The sequence below is a fragment of the Pteropus vampyrus genome, unplaced genomic scaffold (assembly GCF_000151845.1).
Source record: "Pteropus vampyrus isolate Shadow unplaced genomic scaffold, Pvam_2.0 Scaffold72, whole genome shotgun sequence".
NCBI lineage: Eukaryota > Metazoa > Chordata > Mammalia > Chiroptera > Pteropodidae > Pteropus > Pteropus vampyrus.
The window spans coordinates 1,763,226-1,773,574 of NW_011888853.1; the positions used below are offsets into that span (position 1 = coordinate 1,763,226).

General features: G+C 46.4%; 3 non-coding genes across 3 annotated transcripts; 1 reads left to right on the forward strand and 2 right to left on the reverse strand.

The window, feature by feature from the left end:
* Positions 1 to 3,607: 3,607 nt before the first annotated feature.
* On the reverse strand, positions 3,608 to 3,680 carry TRNAR-CCU. Its single transcript has one exon. It is a non-coding gene; the product is annotated as a tRNA-Arg (tRNA).
* A 337-nt stretch (positions 3,681 to 4,017) lies between these two features.
* On the reverse strand, positions 4,018 to 4,090 carry TRNAR-UCG. Its single transcript has one exon. It is a non-coding gene; the product is annotated as a tRNA-Arg (tRNA).
* A 503-nt stretch (positions 4,091 to 4,593) lies between these two features.
* TRNAR-CCU lies at positions 4,594 to 4,666 on the forward strand. Its single transcript has one exon. It is a non-coding gene; the product is annotated as a tRNA-Arg (tRNA).
* Positions 4,667 to 10,349: the final 5,683 nt, after the last annotated feature.

Genomic DNA, 10,349 nt, shown 5'->3' on the forward strand with positions numbered 1-10,349 from the left:
AGCACAGTCAGGTAGAAAGGCTGAGACAGGTGAGGGGGCAGTTGAGCTGGGCCTCGCAAAGGTATCGAATTGTAATCAGAGAGGGGAGGAGGATGTGCCAGGCGACGGGACAGCACGAATAAGGGAGACCAAAGAAAAGGCTGGAGTGGAGGAAATGGTGAGGAAGCCGTCTGAATTCGCGCAGGGAGATTTGTGCAGGGAGATCGTGAGAGATCAGTTTGGAGAGGGAGATGGAAGCTCCCTGTGGAGATTCTTGAATTCAAGGAGTTTTAATTTTAAGATACATAGGTATTAGGGAACCACTTGACGAGGAAGGAATATCACGTGTTAATTGCTGTCGCAAGCTGTGGGGTTGCGGATGAGACTGAGTTGGAACTGGAAAAAGGTTTTTTGTCATTCTGTGGGTATGGGAAGCACCCAGGCCAGCATAACAGCAGGTTATCCTGGCATGTATGAATGTCATAGAATGTTCTGTTTTGATCTAGTCCACTCATTTGACAAATACTGCACTGCAATGCTCTAGAAGCAAGAAGTTGTAGTGCATACACTTTATGTGAGCACAGATGCCACGTGAGGGAAAAAGGGGAAAAGGTCATCGATAAATGACTCTCACAATGAAATGCAAAAGATGCGGCAGACATAGTCCCTGTCCTTCAGGGCCTCAGAGCTTAGGAGGGAACAAGGAAGCACCACATTCCTTAGTTCATTAAGCATTGGGCGAGTCCCAGGGAACCAGCAATGAGCAGAGCTCTTTCTTCCAGAGAATTGACTTTCCATCAGCTGAGAAGAAAAATAGATTCCTGTTTGGTAACATGACCTAAAATGACCTAAAATGTGGTAAATAACATTAGAAAGGTCAAAATAGATTGCTGGAGGCAGAGAAACAACTAGTTCCAGCTGGAGGGTTGGAGAAGATGTGTTCGAGGTGCCTGAAGGATGGGAAGGGCTGGCCATGTGAGCAACCTAAGAGCTTGTGACTTGGAGCCTCCAGTGTGGCCTGGGGCCGGTGAACAATGGTTCTGAGGGAATGGGCTCTGAGGCCAGACTGCCAGTCAGCTCCCCGCCTTCCACAGCCCCCAGTTCAAAGGCCTTGGTCAAACTACTAAGCCTCTCAGAACCTCTCTGTCCCCGTCAGTAAACTAGGACTGATGTTATCAGCACCTGCTTCCTAGGGTTGTGACATTTAAATGAATAAGTGGTTAATGGCACCAAGCTTGTGCTCCGGGGATGGTGGCCATGATTAATAGCCCAGTTTGGCTGGAACCTAAGAAATGAGGAGCTGTGGAGACACGTCTGCCACACTGAATAGGAGCCAGGGGGTCAAGAAAGCCCTTCGATGTGACAGCTAAGACAGCCTCTACCCCTACAGAGGCTGTCGGGGGAAGATTAATCTGACCGTGAATGGATGAGGAAAGACCGAAGAGAAGTGAGCACGGTTTGGCAGACTGACCCACTTAGCAGTCAGGCACCCAATCCTGGCACTAGAGCAGTGGACACGGATAGAGAGAAAATAGCAGATGCGAATGGATTTGAGGGACAGAAAATTGGCTCACGTGGAGCGGAAGCAGGTGTGTCAATGAGTGACGCTGTGCTTGGAGACAGGAGAGGAGGGTGGTTGGACGATGAGGGTGGTTCTGCCTGAAAGGAGCTGGCTTTGAGGGGCCTGAGGGGGACTGTCTAGGTAGCGATGCCCAGGAGAGGGAATGAAGCCCTAGAGCTGGGAAGTGAGGCTGCAGCTGGGAGAGGCAGGATGGAGGGGGACGAGTTGAGTCTTGGGAATGGATGGGAGTGGGTGAGGCAGAACCAAGGGTGACTCAGGGTTAGATGGTGGCAGCAGGAAACCAGAGAAGGCGTCCCTGTGGGTTGGCCCCGAGCAAAGTGCTGGACCCCTCAGGCCCTCAGGGTGGCGTGTGAAGGGACCTGGAAAACCATTCCAGACACTGGAGGGGAGGGAGAGGTACAGAGAAACAGCAGGCTGGGGGACAGAGAGTAGAACCCAGAGGTAGGACTCACCGAAAAAAAAGCCGAAGGCAAAATAATGAACACGGGTGAATCTCAGACACAGTGTTGAGCAAAAGGCCAGACTACCAAAAAGCATGATTCCATTATAAGTAGTTCAAAACAAGACAAAACGGTTTTACGGTAATGAAAGTACTGGGGGGAGGTGGCCGCTGACTGGGAAGAAGCGCAAGGGAGCCTTCTGGGAGGCGGGGAACGTTCTGTGTCTCATCCCGCTGTGATCTGTGGTCTGTACACTTTGCTGCATGAATGCCTCGCCGCAACGGACAGATCGATTAACTTAAAGGAGGGCATCCCCAAGGCGGGAGACCAGCCAGGTGGGTTAAACTCTCCCTTCTTGCTGATGTGAAGTGGGGAGGGAGATGGGTTTCTGCAAACTACATATTGGAGAGAGAAACACAGAAGAATGTTTCACTTCCCTGTCCCCTGAGACTTGGGGGATGGGAAGCAAAGTCTCACGCTGCCCTGGGCTGCAGCTTCTGCCTTACATCTTTCAGATATGTATGGGTTCTAAGAGTGGATTTTAAACGTTTTTAAATGTAATGTTTAAAAATGTGCTTATTTATTTGTATCACTTTTCGTATAATAGTTTTAAAGGAACAAAATACCTGGCCGATCTATTGCTTTTCTACATATTATACATTTGTATATAATATATACCATATTCCTATGATAACTGGAAGAATTTGTTCACCCTGGTTGTGCCTTGTCTCGTGATGGTGAATATTTTCAGGGTTTATATTCCGTTACTCATGATTGATGCTAGTCTGTTCTCGTTTTTTTTCTACATCACTTTTCCCTAAAATTCCTGGTTTTTCTGTCGGATCTGCGGAGGTGGCACAGTGGATGGAGCCTCAGCCTTGACCATAGTCCAGGTTTCGGGGCAGCCCCAGCCCCGCTGTTTTTCCCGATGCGGTGGCTGGAGGTTGGTGAGCTCACCTCCCACCGTAGCGTCTTCCCACCTCGTCGCGGTCGACTGTGAGCCCCGTGGGGGCCGCTTGACATCTTCAGTAAACGCGCGTCCATTTAAGCCTTGCCTTGGAAGACCCAGAGTCCGACCACTACTAGGGCAGGAGATGCTACCCAATAGTCCTACAAAGCCCCAGTGGTCTAATGGATAAGGCATTGGCTTCCTAAACTTAGGGGTTGAGGGGTCGAGTCCCAACTGAGGTACGGGTAACCTTTTGGCACTCTAGAAAATTCACTCTACCTCAGTTTGATGGCACCTGAATCCCTGGCCGAAGCAAGGCACCCAAGGGCAGAGCACCCTCTCTCTTTCCCAACTTTTGTACAGCTTACATACCGAGGCTAGAGAGCAGGTCTGTCCTGTAGGCTTAGAGTGCAGAATGTCCCCAAGACACCCCAGCGTATGAAGTGGGCTCTGGAGACGCTGAGCCTGGAGCCTGGAATGCAGGCTGCGCAGAATCCGTGATGACAAACGCGAGGTCCCAATAATGACAAGGTGGGCAGGGTTCCAGAAGCGGCTCAGAACCGGGGACCGGACACATGGAGCCCCTGGGTCCCCCGGTGCGTCATCCCCGGGGGTCTCTGTGTTCCCGGCACCAAAAATACCCATGCTGCGAGGAACCACCCCAGGTGGGACTCGAACCCACAATCCCTGGCTTAGGAGGCCAGTGCCTTATCCATTAGGCCACTGGGGCGCAACAAGATGGTGCTTCCACGTGGTTCGTGGTAACGAGCAGCCAAGCGCACAGACCTCACGCTGCGCTGGGAGCGGGACAGTGTCCTAGGGAACGGGACTAGTGCAGTCCTGAGACGCCAGCTGGACAACCGGAGGTCCACCCGCCGTAATACGCAAAAAGCTAGAGTGCAAGAGGAAGCGCTCGAGCAGCGGCCGCTGAGACCAAAGGGCGCCTGGCGGAGCGAATGCCCCACAGACTAGTGGAGAGACAATGCTACGACCCCTCAGACGAGGTTGAGCGGGATTTTAAGTGTCCCCGTCGCCGACAGGCACGAGCCACTCTCCCAAAAGGGAGTCGACCACGAAGGGACTCGAACCCTCAATCTTCTGATCCGAAGTCAGACGCCTTATCCGTTAGGCCACGCGGTCACAACACACTCTCACTTCTGATGCACTGTCCAGGTGGATTCCCCTCAGAGGTGCTGGCGACTCATGCTAAGGAGGATCGTGCGTTTAGGTCCCAGGGTGCGTTATGGGTGCAGCGAAGGCGGAGACGCGGTGCGGTCGGCGTCTCCGCTGCTGCGTCCCTAGATCCCTAAGGAAGCCTCACGGTGCGAATGGGTACGCAGAGGGGACATCGGGTTCAATAAATAAGACGTCTGATCTCGGATGAGAAGATTCACAGTTTGAGTTTCTTCGTAGTCGATGCGTCTTAATCCCAAAGATTGGGTAGCACATCTATACAGCATCCGAACCCCACGCCCTGCCCTCGCCTTAGACACCGCCAGCCTCCCGACCCGCCCCCACCTGCAGGTGGGAGTTCGGGCCCCTATCCAATAGGGATTTTGTACCTGGAGCTTCCGGTCCCGACGTCATTGCACAGCCCTGCGGCGTCACTCAAAAGGCATGTGATCCGGCGCCGGTTACGTGAAGCCCCAGTGGCCTAATGGATAAGGCACTGGCCTCCTAAGCCAGGGATTGTGGGTTCGAGTCCCACCTGGGGTGAGGTTTGTTTAACCACCAGAATATTTCTCCTCTACTGTCTTTAAAAACTGCGTGGTACTTTTCTTCTCTTTAATAGCAGTGTGTGTCAGTGTGTGTCAATTAATTCGAGCCAGTCTACACTGAAAGGTAAATCAAACTGCTGCCGCGACCCTCCCCGCACGCGAAGGCGGAGTGGGGGTGCTGCTGCTCAACGCAATGCCAGCAGTCCCGCTGTGGGCCCCGTCACCAATGAAATGGAGCTCACTGCTCTGAGCAAGGGCAAGGGTGGCAAGAAAGCACGTGTGTGCACACGCCTTGGACACTAGGAACAATAACTGCCAATCCGTACAGGAAAAACATGACACGCTCAGATCGGGTGATCCCCGCAGTGTTTTAAAAGAGCCGATCTGAGAGATGTATGTTGATTCTCGCCCTTTCCTGTATATGGGTGTGTGTGTACATATTCCTTTAGTAGAATGTTTGTTTTAAAAAAACAAACAAACAAACAAAAACCCTACTAATCTGGCCAGGGCTGTTTTCGGGCTGTTGCTTTAACCTCGAAGCCCACAGCTCCTGAGGAGATACGGGTGGGCTTTGAGGCTGAACATCTCACTTTCCGTGCACGTTAGGGCGAGGCTGTATTCTTCATCAGATTTTCATAAATCCTTGACTCAGAAAAGTTTAAAAACCAGTGTTTCTCGTGCTTTTGTAAAAGAAACAACAAACAAAACAGAACTAGAAGCACGGAGTCCTCCTCTCCCCTCTCCACAGTCTTCCAGAATGCCTCTTTTCTCACTAAGTTTTATGGATGAGACTTTGAAGCGACCTCTGGCTGACCAGCCCTGCCACACGGCTGAAGCCTCATGTGGCACTGCTAGGGCATCTTCTTCTTTTCTGGGCTTCCCTTCTCCCTGACCTCCATGGAGCTTACATTCTAGTGAGAGAGAGGACAGTAAACAAGTTAATAAATGATTCAAAATAAAGATGGTGATGGGAAACTTGAGTAGTCAGAGAAGGCCTCTGGGTAGAGAACAGCAGGTGTCACTGGCAATTTCGTCGCCTTCAGGGGACTTCTTTAATGTCTTGGCTGACACACTACCTACCTCACAGGGTTGTTGTGAGGAGCGAATATTTACATAAAGCTATTAGAACAATTCCTGCAACATAGAATGTGCTCTGAGTCATGAACATCATCACGTACTAATATACTAGTTGGCCCTATTATTCAAGGTTTACGTGTGATAATCTCCTAGCTAGATGTGAAGCCCTGAAGGCTCACATTTCTTCTCTTTCGTTCATAATGAATTAAGATTCTTCTAAATGTCAAGTGCAGCGCTAAGGCCTGAGAAATATAAATATAACTAAAGTATAGTGCTGGCGCACAACAAAGAATCTCCTAGAATCCTCTAGATCTTATCTTCTGAGATTAGGAGCTGGTATAGCAAATGCCTGATGGTAGTGCGGAGTGGGAGGTGGAGGTAACAATTTGCTAAGGCTGTAACGAAGGAAGAACGGTGTACCAAGGGAGAATCCCGCAGCTCTGCGGGATGGGGTGAGGACACTGCATTTGCTCTTTTGGGGCAGTGGGAATCCAGGGAAGGGTTTTAAGTAGAGGAGTAAAATGACCATGGAAAGAATGCATTGGAGGTAGGTGAGTTTACAGGCAGGGAGACCACTTAGGGAGAGATATATGCTTTGGGGAAGAAATTACCAATTCTGGAACATACACAAAACACTGACACCAAGAGGAGAAAAGTAAAGCGGATGAATCAGCGGGATGGGGTGCTGACCACTGTGGGATGAGCAAGACAAAGAGCCCAAAATGGCGCCCAGGGCTTGGGGGACAGTGGTGCCACACTTGGGGACAGATGGGGTGGGGATGAGTCTAAGCTGAAGTCAAAAATACCAGGAGGCTGGCCAAGTGCCTGCTTTATTCCCCCCACCTCCCCACCAAATCTCTCTTTTTCATCAGTTTCTAGTGTCTGCTGATTGTTATGCTTAGAGAAACTCTCTCGCCTGAAGATTATATAAATATTGACATAAATTTTACTGTTGTTTCTTGTGGGATTTTTTAAAAACATTTAAATCTATAACTAAAATGTATTCTAAGTGTAAAGTAGTTCTTATCGTTTTACAATATTTAATCACTTCCCCAGTGATTCAAAATGCTTACTTTACAAATACTTATATGCATAGTTAATACTTATACGTATGGACTTTTTCTGAACATTCTGTTCTATTGACCTAATTATTTTTAGCTTTTTGTGATACTTAATATGAGAGTACTAATTGATGACCCAATTTAATCTTTTAGGTTTTTGACTATTTTTACCTATATCTTCTAATTTTAAATCAAAATGTATAATAAAATGTTTTTATATGGCACAATTTAATGCCATGAATTTGCGTTGCTTTAATATAAACTGTTCATGTTACTTTTATCTTCTAAGCATTCTGTAATTACATATTCGATTTCTCAATGATCCAAGAAATTAGTATATTAGCTATTAAATGAGCCTTTTATTAGTCTGCTATAGTTTCATTTGTTTTGCAAAATCAAAAACAGAAAGGCGTATTCAAATCTATGACCATTGTTTCTAGCAACTTTTTAACTCTTTTTGCTTTATGTATTTTAATCCTGTTCTTTTCAGTACATCAAGGTTCCAATCATTTTTTCATGTAATGGTTCCCTTTATTAATAATTACATTTGACCTATTTCATGTTTTTGTCATGGATTTCTACTTTGCTAGATAGATGTATTATAATTCTCTGTTTTTGTCCACCCTTTAAAAATTGTTTTTAGTATGAACATTTTCAAACATACACAAAAACAGAGATGAACCAGCCTAGCTCAGTTATTAAGATTTTGTCACATTTGCTCCATCGATCTTTATTTTTTTCTGAAGTACTGCAAAGCAATCTCAGACATCACATTATTTTGCCCCCACATACTTCAAGTCATTTCTTAATTATCCTTTACCAGCTGACTGGCTCACAACAAAACGGATAAGAAAAAAAAAAAATCCAGATAAGGTCCACAAATGGGATTCGTGACTTGGGTCTCTTAAGCCCATTTTAACCTAAAGCTGCACCCCCATCCCTGCCTTACCCTACACCATTGACGTGTCGAAAAACGAAAGCCGTTTTCCAGGAAATATCTCACATTTTGGTTTTATCTTTACTTCGTCATGGTATCATTTAACTTGTCCCTCTATCCCAGATATTTCCTCTAAATTGGTCATTTTAATGTCTTGGTTAAATTCAGGTTCAACTTTTTGGCAAAAATAATTTCAAATGGTACCACTGTGTATTATACACATAATATATAAGGTACGTAGTATAGGCTTGGTATCAGGTGACGGACGGCCGCATTAAGTTCCTCAGCCTTTCATATAATGGTTTCGTCCATTGATGATCTTTGCCTAAATAATTTCATTAGAATTACAAAATAGCAATTTGTTACTTTTCTTTACATATTATCTAGAATACTTTGTCAAGAACTTTCACCAACAAGGTCTATTAGTTTATCCTGAAATATAATTGTTTAAAAAAAGCAGATGAATGTGTAATTTTTTCTGCTTCAACGTCAGTTTTTAATATATCTAATCTGTCCTTACTTAAAAACTTTTCTTTTAAAGAATGGACGGCTTGGGGTTGATCCAGTTTGATCATCTGCCTTTTAACGGGGGTCTTTACCCATTCATAATCATCCTAATTACGTTTGGTTCTGTATTTATGCAGCTTATGGTTTTATTGATTTCTATCTTTAATTTTTGCTACATAGCATGTACTTTTCCTCTCTCCAGTTGTGCTGGCTGGAAAATTACTGCTTGGCTATCGCCCATGGGAACATAGGCTATCGCCCATGGGATCATAGGTTATCACCCATGGGAACATAACATTCTAACAATAAGCTTTCTGCTTCTGTACCCCCGCTTGCACAACCTACCTGTGGGTTGACAGTTAGTAAATAGAAGAAAAATAGACTTTTGTGTTAGGACAGAATGAGGAATGGGATTTGGGGCTTAAAAACCCTGTACCGTTATATTTCGGGGCTGCTTAATTTGGGGTCTGCGTACCCCTGGCTGACCCAGCTGGCTGAAGAGTGTTTCCTATAACTCACTGATTTCTGGTAGTCCGATAGTCTTTCAGGGACTGGCAGCTACAACACAGTGATCTGAAAAGCATAACCCTATTAGTGATTATTTTCAGTGTAAGATCAATGCATATTCAAAGCAATAGTTTTGAATAATCCAAGAGATCTAAAATGTGAAAGCGCCAGACCCTGTCCAGATGCCCTGGATGGAGAGGATGTTCTCAGTCGTTCACTGCTGTTTCTTCCGCTAAGTCTTCCAAAGGTCCCGCCAATGCCAGGGACTCTACCCTTTCTCAAAACTTTCACGGGACACTCCGATTGGTTCCTCCCTTAAACATTAGTTTTAACCATACTTCAAAAGCAAACTGAATGGCTCTTAGATTCTCCATGTTTCCACTTCTCTGAATAGATCTTGAGCTGGACAGCTTCCTGCCAGCTCTGTGCCAGTTCCGTGATTCGCAGCCCGGGGGTGGGAGTTGGGGGGTGGCGTGTGGTTCTGTTTTGTGCATTAAAGGTCTTCTGGCGCAGCTATTAGTGAATATCACAGGTGACATGACTAAAACAGCTTGAAAAGGAATACGCCCAGCTCCTCATCCACATTTTCCCTACAACCTAGCACCTACCCACGCAATTGAGAGTGGAGGGTCCGTCACCTCCTCATGTCAAAACGACATTGCTTTCTTGATTATTATCAGCCATTGCTGCTCTTCTCCAATAAATTCCATTTGCAATCCTTGGTAAAAACATCACAAAGTTGCTGGGCTGTGATGTTACCCTTCCTCTAGTAGGATTTTCCCACTGGATTGATTTAAGCCGTATCAAGTCAGACGCCTTTACCCAGTTCACTTTCCTACCTTGAAACTTCCCAGGTGATCTCATTTAATTCTCATTACGATCCTGATGTTTGTAAACGATAGAAGGAAAAGTCACAAGGTAGTGAACAATTAGTCTAAAACCGGCAGTGAAGGGTCAAGGGAGTGGTAGGCGTGCCAGGTCTTCTGACCTCAAGGTCTACAGGGCTCTCTTTACCACCTGCCTTACTTAAAACCATTTCTATTTCCTGGCATTGCTCAGGAGTCCTGCTAACTATAATAAACGCTAGAAAAAATTTTAATGAAGTGATGGAATGAAAATAATTTTCTATGTTCGTATACAGTGCTGCGACAGCATTTTAACTTCGTGACGAAATTGCCTTTTGTAGCGCATTCACGTCGTAGAACTGCAGCGCAGAAAAGCAGATCCCTGCTACTACTCACACCTGCCATTCGGACCACCCGGCAGACAAGGAAAAGGGAGCACTCCCTAGGGACCAGTGCTTTCAAGGCAAAGAGGAAGTTCGAGGGAGTCAGAACATCAGGACTGCTCTTTACTACATCCCAGTGAAGCGCACCGCCACCAGACCTACGGTTAAGATTTCGGCAGCCCTGGGGACCCAGTCATTGGCTCCTACATGTCCTGATCATTAGATAACTGGCCCAACACACACCTGTAGGATCCCCTTTCCATTTCAACAAAAAGCCCACTTCCCACGAGGTCACCTCAGAGTTATAACTACCTCGGCTACAAAGGAGCGGACGCACACAGCATTATATAATTATTTTTAATGT